The following is an 8,752-nucleotide window of genomic DNA, read 5'->3' as shown; positions in this document are numbered from 1 at the left end:
TCAATACATGACCTTTGTCAGTCATCTGGATAGAGGAGAACTGTGTGGAATCGCGGTGTATGAGGGTCTGGGGTGTCCACCGCTTAGACTGGAAGCAAATTTCTTTGTTTTTTTTTTTTTTGCTTTTTTTTGCCATCTCCAATGGATTTTCTTTTAGATTTAATTTGGGATATGAAAGTATTAAATCTGCAGTTCATCTGGGGTTACATATATGTCTGCTATAAAACAACAATACAACAACAAAAACAAAAATCCTGCATCAGTCTCATTGTTACTGTAGGAGTCAGATGCACATGATGTTTATATATAAACCAGGAGCCGGCGACAGCAGCCGGAATCTGGGCTGGTCTCTAACCGTCTGTGCTATGTAAACATACAGATACGCGCCGGCTTTATTACTCTTAAGGGCCTGTCACACTAAGCGATATCACTAGCAATATCACTATAACTTGTGACGTTATAGTGATATAGCTAGCGATATCGCTGTGTCTGATACTTACCTCCGACCCGCTCCCCCGCTGCCTATCGCTGATCGCGCGAGAACAGGCTGGACCGTTTCTCGTCAGCTTCCTGCGGCGCTTCCTGTGGAGACGAGCATGGAGCCGGGCGGGAGGACGTCAGGATCGCCTGGTGTGACAGGTAAGTAGCGACCCCCGTCCCCAGCGATGTCGCTGGTGAGATCTGCCTGTGTGGCAGCTCACTAGCGACCACTTAGCGATGTACCAGCGATCCTGACCGCGTCATATCGCTGATCGGGATCGCTGGTGCATCGCTAAGTGTGACAGTACCTTTACAGCTTCTATAAGACAAGACGAGCTCGTATCCAGCACAAGACTTTTCTAATATTTGACAGACCACTTTTGGGTCCGTGCACACGTTAAGCATTTGCTGCCGACATTTCTGCATCAAAAGTAGATCTATAAGGGTATGTGCACATGGTGCGGATTGTCCTGCAGAGTTTCCCACGCGGATTTTGCTAAATCTTCAGGTAAAATGACCTGCGTTTTACCTGCGGATTTAGTTCAGATTTCACCTACGTTTTTACACCTGCGGATTCCTATAATGGAGCAGGTGTAAAACGCTGCGGATTCCGCACAAAGAATTGACATGCTGCGGAAATGAACCTGCAGCATATCTGCTGTGGATTTTTCCGCATGTGCACAGCGTTTTTGATTTTACATAGGATAGAATGGTAATGTACAACACATGAGAATCCGCTGCGGATCCGTAGCAGACTTCGCAACGTGTGCACAGACCCTAAGGCTATGTGCACACGCTGCGGATTCACCAGCGGATTTTTCCGTGTGGATCCGCAGGTAAAACCACAGGTAAATTGACCTGCGGTTCTCCCCTGCGGTTTGACACCTGGACAATGGAATAGGTGGCAAACCGCAGGGGAATCCGCAGAAAGAATTGACATGTCACTTCTTTCTGCAGATTTAAAACTACAGCTTTTCCGCAGTGAAAAAAATGCAGCATGTGCACAGCGGATTGTAAATCCCATAGACTTACATGGTACTGTACACTGTCTGCAGAACTGCTGCGGATCCGCAGTGTGTGCACATACCCTAAGGGCTCATGCACACCGAGTATTTGGTGAGTTTTTTACACCAGTATTTGTCAGTCAAAACCAGGAGTGGGTGAAAAATGCAGAAGTGGTGCGCAAATGTTTCTGTAACGCTTTTCCTCTAACCGTTCCACTCCTGGTTTTGGCTTACAAATACTGGGATAAAAAAACTCACCAAATACTCACTGTGTGCCCTTAGAAGGAAAAACGCTGTATTAACTCCTTCACCACTTTGCGATTTTCCATTTTTTGCATTTTCGTTCTTTGCTCCCCTTCTTCCCAGAGCCATAACTTTTACCATATCGTGTATCAGAAAATGGGGGGAAAAAAATTCCAAGTTCGGTGAAATTCACCCCCCAAAAAGTGCAATTCCACATGTGAACAACAATTGTTAGGTACACGCTGATGCGATCAGATGGCTTTTACGCTTTTTTCTTTTTTTAAGCAAAACAACATGAACTAAGTCCCCTATGTTATTTACATGGACCATTACCATTTATTTACTTACTCCTTTTGTTTTTATCTTCGGTTCTTCTGATCATTGGGGGGGGGGGGGGTGCCAGGTATTAGACCACCAAAAATTCAGTCCTAGAAAACCCCTATGTACAGAAGAGCTGCATTGCACGTATACCAACTTATGCTCTTGCTCATTCTTTTTTTCTCACAGTGGCTTTAATAGAAAAGGCGATATCGCTAACGAGACATGGAAATGAGGGAGTCCGTCTCCTTTGACAAGCCAAACCATAGAGAAGACTTGTCTTCTGGACAGGCTTGACGTGATATGGAGAATTATGGTGATGGGTCCCATTGCTAGGAGCTTGGATGATTAAACCGTCCCTGGGTGACCCGCCGACAATTTATAGAGGGATCGCAAGATTCACGGAGTCTTACATTGATTTACAGTCTTCTATTTATGACCGATTCATGAACGGCTTCTACGTCCCATGTCATCTCATCAACGTCACGTCCACATTTGACATTAATCAATTCACAAGGTTTCTCCAAGGAGTTGGGGAATGAAAGACCTTTATTGTGTATTATCACAGTAAATTACATTTTGTTATTACCAAATACATAATGAATGTGAACAGACTCGAGACAAACCCCTCACTGTCCTGGATGGGTACGGGGTTTACTCACATGATCTGTATGATACTTGTAAGTTATTACTACAACCGGTTTACTGTTATTCAGCCGACAAGTCAAGAGTCAACCAAAGATTGTTTATTTCAACTCGAAATGCTAAAACTGACCTGCCATTATGATTCTCCAGGTCATTACTTTAAATTTTATTATTTTGCCTCCATTGTAAAAATAATAAAACCCTGCTTTACCTACCCTCCCTGGGTCCAGCGCACACATTTTTGCCACTGCCCCAATTTGCATTGTTCAGCTGCAGCGGTAAAGTCAACACTGCAGCCAATCGTTTCCCTCCACGGCTCTGCCCTTGTACTTGTTAGAAGCAAGCACATACATTTCAATTCAATACCCATTTATTACTGCTGCCGTGATGCACATTTGTTTATTTTCAGCATTTTATACTGATCACAGGAATTATATATTTGTGTGGCTCCAACAGAGACGTTTTTAAAATGAAAAATCGTTAAAATAGTAACAGTATTGATCATGTATAGACTTGCATCTAATTAATCAATGTAAAGCTTAACCTAACATATGATTAGATAAATCACCTAGACTTGATGAGGCGGGTGTACTTACTTGAAAATCCGTATCAAAGTAAGTGTAAAATATTTTTGGAAATTTTTGATCAAACGCGTCAAATTCTATCAAAAGGGAAAAATTTGTAAAAAAGGATTATACAACTGTTGAGACATACAGGTGGTCCCCGAGGTACGTGCTACTCCCAGTTATGCCTCAGTCATCTCCCCGCTGCCAGGTCCTTTTCTTTCCGCTGTCATCTCCGACCTCTTCACTACAAGCTAGGACTTCCCACCGTATCCAGACCTTGGCGGTCACTGTGTGTCAAAAGGTCGCGATGACAAGACATGTGCCGCAACCTTCCAACGCGCAGTTTCCTTAGAGTCCTGGATATGGCTGAAGTCCTGATGAAAAGGCCGGAGATGGCTGAATGAAGAGGACCGGATGGAGGGCAGTGGGGCAGGCAGAGAGGTGAGTCATGAGGTAATTAGTAAAAAAAACAAAACTATTTGCTTGTCCCGTATTTGTTTTAACTTACATAAAAATTCAACTTAAGATCAAGCCTATGTTGTTCGCAACCTGGGAAATGTCTCTAGAAGCAAGTACAACAAACACATCAGGTTTAAAAGATCTATTTAACAATGAATGCCGTTTGTGTTGAGATATCTGGTGACAGATCCCCTTGACATGCAAGTTATTAACTTCCAGTACTACGGACAGCTGGTGTATTGATTTTTACGCTATGGAAAATGGTCAACAGATGTCTAATGGAAGATAAAGGATGAGCCGATTTGTGTGGACTCGGTCTTTGTTTTGTGAACACTTCCATTCTGGAAAATGATAAAGTTTGGAAACAAATCTATTTACAGAAGAAAAAAAAAAAAAATTATTTTAACCCCTTACTGACATCCACTGTACATGTAAGTCCCATGTCTGGTCTCTGTGTATAATCTGGGTCTCAGGCAGCATTATATGCAGTAGTCATCTGCTACAATCCCCGACAGCAGAATTTAAGGTACGCATTCTGGGCAAGGGGAAAATTGAGCCAATAAGCGTACCCATCACCCTCCGCTTTCCGGTGCGATTGCGTAGTGCCATGGCAGCCCTCCATTACTGCCATCACGGTACTCCTATGAAGACCAGCTGGTGGTTATGCTTCACAGTAGACTGAGGTTTTCTCTATATTATGTGATAGTTGTACTGTAATATATAAAGCAATCAGAAGATCACAAGGTCAAGTCCCCCTAAAAAAAAAAAAAATGAAACATTTGTGATAATTAACATATTTACCCCAAAATGGTATTGATAAAAACATTAGTTTCCCCTGCAAAAAGAAAAAAAAAAAAAAAAACCTCACACAACTCATTTGACAGCAAAATGATAATACAAAAAAAAAGTTAAGGGTCAAACAAAATGACAACATTTGTACTTTGTTTTCTTAATAAAATGTCTTCAACAATAAAAAAAAAAAAAAAAAAGATACACATTTGGCATCACAGCAATTGTACTGACCGGAAAACTCATGTCCCCAATGTACGCCGTAAAAACAAAAAACCCAAAATGATGGAATTGAAGTTTTTTCCACTTTCACCATATTTGGATTTTTTCCCTATTTTCCAATACATTGTATATTACAATGGATGGCATCATTCAACATTTCAACTTGTCCAGAAACAAATAACCCTTCATATGGCTGTGTAGGCAGAATAAATGTAGGGAACCTGTTAGCAGGATATTGCTACCCTGAGAGCAGCATGATGTAGGGGAAGAGACCCTGATTAAATTACAGTGACGTGGACCGCAAGGAAAGATGGCGAGGTGGAGCAACGACAAAGACGCAGAGGCTACATATATATCTAACCAAACTAATGGGAACAGGATTGAGTGGCTGGCTGCCCAAAGGTTATATACTCAACATGTGGATACTAAATCTAAGCGCAAACTATTCTTCACCCGTCAATCCTATTTCGAATTGGGGAACCAGACGGGCAAATTTTTGGCCTATCTGGTGCGCCAACATAGCACCTCTAATACGATATTGCAGATTCGCAGGGTGGACGGTACACTTGTGTCTTCGACCGAGGAGATTCTTGGCTGCTTTCAGGATTACTACAGGTCACTATATGAATCTAAAAGTGACTGACACTTTGGGATGTCTAGACTATTTGTCAGATATATCATTCCCCACATGGGATTCTGAGCAACGGGCCCTTATGGATGCCGAGTTCACCACAGAGGAGATAGATAAGGCTATGACAGACATGGCCTCTGGGAAGGCCCCTGGACCTGATGGGTTCCCTATTGAACTATATAGGAAGTATCAGGATATACTGATGCCACTTTTGGTGAAGTTATTTCGGGGAATATGGGAGGGGAATTCTATGTCCGAGTCCTTTTATGGAGCTAATATAGTACTTCGGAAGGAGGGGAGGGACCCTTTAGAATGTGGATCCTATCGTCCCATTTCATTAGTGAACGTGGACTATAAAATTTTCACCAAGATTCTAGCTACCAGACGGAATTCCATTATATTGAATCACATACATCCAGATCAAACGGGCTTTATGCCTGGTAAAAGCACGTCCATTAACATCAGAAGAGTCCAGTCAATAGTCCAATATAGCTCCCTGGTGCCAGACAACAGATGGGCATTGGCATCGTTAGATGCTACCAAGGCTTTTGACTCTCTTGAATGGCCTTTCCTCTCTGCATGTTTACAAAGGTATGGCTTTGGCAATAAATTTATAACATGGATCAAAATATACATGAAACCTAAGGCCTGTATTATAATAAATAATTCTATATCTGAGTCTTTCGCATTGCATAGGGGAACCAGTCAGGGTTGCCTTCTTTCCCCGGCCCTCTTCGCCCTTGCGATTGAGGCACTAGCAATACGCATGAGGTCCTCCCCTAATATCCGAGGTATAGATATAGCAGGTAGGGTGGATACCATAGGCCTAAATGCCGATGACATGGTGATATTCTTGAATGATGTGGAAGAAACTTTGCCGCAGGTGATATCCCTTATAGATAGATTCAGTAAATATTCAGGTTTACATATAAATTGGGAAAAATCTGCCCTGTTACCCCTTTCCCATGCCCCGGCTGGAGGTTCTCTCCTCGCTGTCTATGGTATCTAGTTTTAAATACTTGGGCATCCACATCTCTAATAATAGTACGCTTGATCCACAACTTAATGTCCACCCGTTGCTGGACCTGGTTAAAGCTAAATTTGCGTCTTGGAGTAGGCTCCCATTATCGGTGGCTGGACGCATTAACCTGATTAAAATGATATTACTCCCTAAATTTAGCTACTCGCTCCAGCACAGTGCGGTAGCGGTGCCCAAGTCCTTTTTTGTTAATCTTAACTCTCTGGTCACGTCCTTTATTTGGGGGGAAACTAGGCCCAAACTTAATTTGTCCACTTTACAAAGATCAAAGAAGGGAGGTGGGGCGGCGCTGCCAGATTTCTTCCTATACTACTTGGCTGGGCAGGCTAAAGCTTTCAATAATTGGATGCCGGGTAATTGCCTCCCCAATTCTGAAAGCCACCTGCTTCACGCTGCACAAGCGGATTGCCCATTGGGTTTCCTTGAGTTGGAAAAAACTAATGTTCCATGTATGTTACCCCTGCTCCGGCTGGCTCGATTAATATGGAGACAAATCAAGAATGTGATCGGGTTTAAAGATGTTGTAGCTGAAATGCCCCTGTGGAGTAATAATTATTTTCCGGAGCTACTGAATCACCCGTCCGCTGTTTTTTGGACCCAGTGTGGCGCTTCTTCAGTGGAGATTTGCATGACCAGGGGACATTAAAGTCTTTTGAACAATTGCAGACCACACATGATATTCCGAGATCTCAATTTTTTCGCTATCTGCAGCTGAGATCGGCTCTTCAGTCACACATGAGGGATAGGGGTGTGGACCGTACTCTCTCGTCGTTACCTCTGATAGGAATTCTTAATTTGCAGGGTCCCCAGGGTCTCATCTTCTTTGTACACATACAGTGCCTACAAGTAGTATTCAACCCCCTGCAGATTTAGCAGGTTTACACATTCGGAATTAACTTGGCATTGTGACATTTGGACTGTAGATCAGCCTGGAAGTGTGAAATGCACTGCAGCAAAAAAGAATGTTATTTCTTTGTTTATTTTTTTTTTAAATTGTGAAAAGTTTATTCAGAGGGTCATTTATTATTCAACCCCTCAAACCACCAGAATTCTGTTTGGTTCCCCTAAAGTATTAAGAAGTATTTCAGGCACAAAGAACAATGAGCTTCACATGTTTGGATTAATTATCTCTTTTTCCAGCCTTTTCTGACTATTTAAGACCCTCCCCAAACTTGTGAACAGCACTCATACATGGTCAACATGGGAAAGACAAAGGAGCATTCCAAGGCCATCAGAGACAAGATCGTGGAGGGTCACAAGGCTGGCAAGGGGTACAAAACCCTTTCTAAGGAGTTGGGCCTACCTGTCTCCACTGTTGGGAGCATCATCCGGAAGTGGAAGGCTTATGGAACTACTGTTAGCCTTCCACGGCCTGGACAGCCTTTGAAAGTTTCCTCCCGTGCCGAGGCCAGGCTTGTCCGAAGAGTCAAGGCTAACCCAAGGACAACAAGGAAGGAGCTCCGGGAAGATCTCATGGCAGTGGGGACATTGGTTTCAGTCAATACCATAAGTAACGTACTCCACCGCAATGGTCTCCGTTCCAGACGAGCCCGTAAGGTACCTTTACTTTCAAAGCGTCATGTCAAGGCTCGTCTACAGTTTGCTCATGATCACTTGGAGGACTCTGAGACAGACTGGTTCAAGGTTCTCTGGTCTGATGAGACCAAGATCGAGATCTTTGGTGCCAACCACACACGTGACGTTTGGAGACTGGATGGCACTGCATACAACCCCAAGAATACCGTCCCTACAGTCAAGCATGGTGGTGGCAGCATCATGCTGTGGGGCTGTTTCTCAGCCAAGGGGCCTGGCCATCTGGTCCGCATCCATGGGAAGATGGATAGCACGGCCTACCTGGAGATTTTGGCCAAGAACCTCTGCTCCTCCATCAAGGATCTTAAGATGGGTCGTCATTTCATCTTCCAACAAGATAACGACCCAAAGCACACAGCCAAGAAAGCCAAGGCCTGGTTCAAGAGGCAAAAAATCAAGGTGTTGGAGTGGCCTAGTCAGTCTCCTGACATTAACCCAATTGAAAACTTGTGGAAGGAGCTCAAGATTAAAGTCCACATGAGACACCCAAAGAATCTAGATAACTTGGAGAAGATCTGCATGGAGGAGTGGGCCAAGATAACTCCAGAGATCTGTGCCGGCCTGATCAGGTCTTATAAAAGACGATTATTAGCTGTAGTTGCAAACAAGGGTTATTCCACAAAATATTAAACCTAGGGCTTGAATAATAATTGACCCACACTTGTATGTTTAAAATTTATTAAAATTTAACTGAGCAACATAACTTTTTGGTTTGTAAGATTTATGCATCTGTTAATAAATCCTGCTCGTGTGAAGTTTGAAG

General features: G+C 43.2%; 1 long non-coding RNA gene across 1 annotated transcript; it reads left to right on the top strand.

The window, feature by feature from the left end:
* Positions 1-415: 415 nt before the first annotated feature.
* On the top strand, positions 416-2,904 carry LOC141057927 (uncharacterized). Its single transcript, XR_012222047.1, has 2 exons — positions 416-639; positions 2,235-2,904. It is a non-coding gene; the product is annotated as an uncharacterized lncRNA (long non-coding RNA).
* The last annotated feature ends 5,848 nt before the right edge of the window (positions 2,905-8,752 follow it).

The sequence above is a fragment of the Dendrobates tinctorius genome, unplaced genomic scaffold (genome assembly GCF_039654945.1).
Source record: "Dendrobates tinctorius isolate UK_male_01 unplaced genomic scaffold, ASM3965494v1 ptg000205l, whole genome shotgun sequence".
NCBI classification, from domain to species: domain Eukaryota; kingdom Metazoa; phylum Chordata; class Amphibia; order Anura; family Dendrobatidae; genus Dendrobates; species Dendrobates tinctorius.
This window is presented reverse-complemented; position numbering and strand designations above follow the sequence as displayed.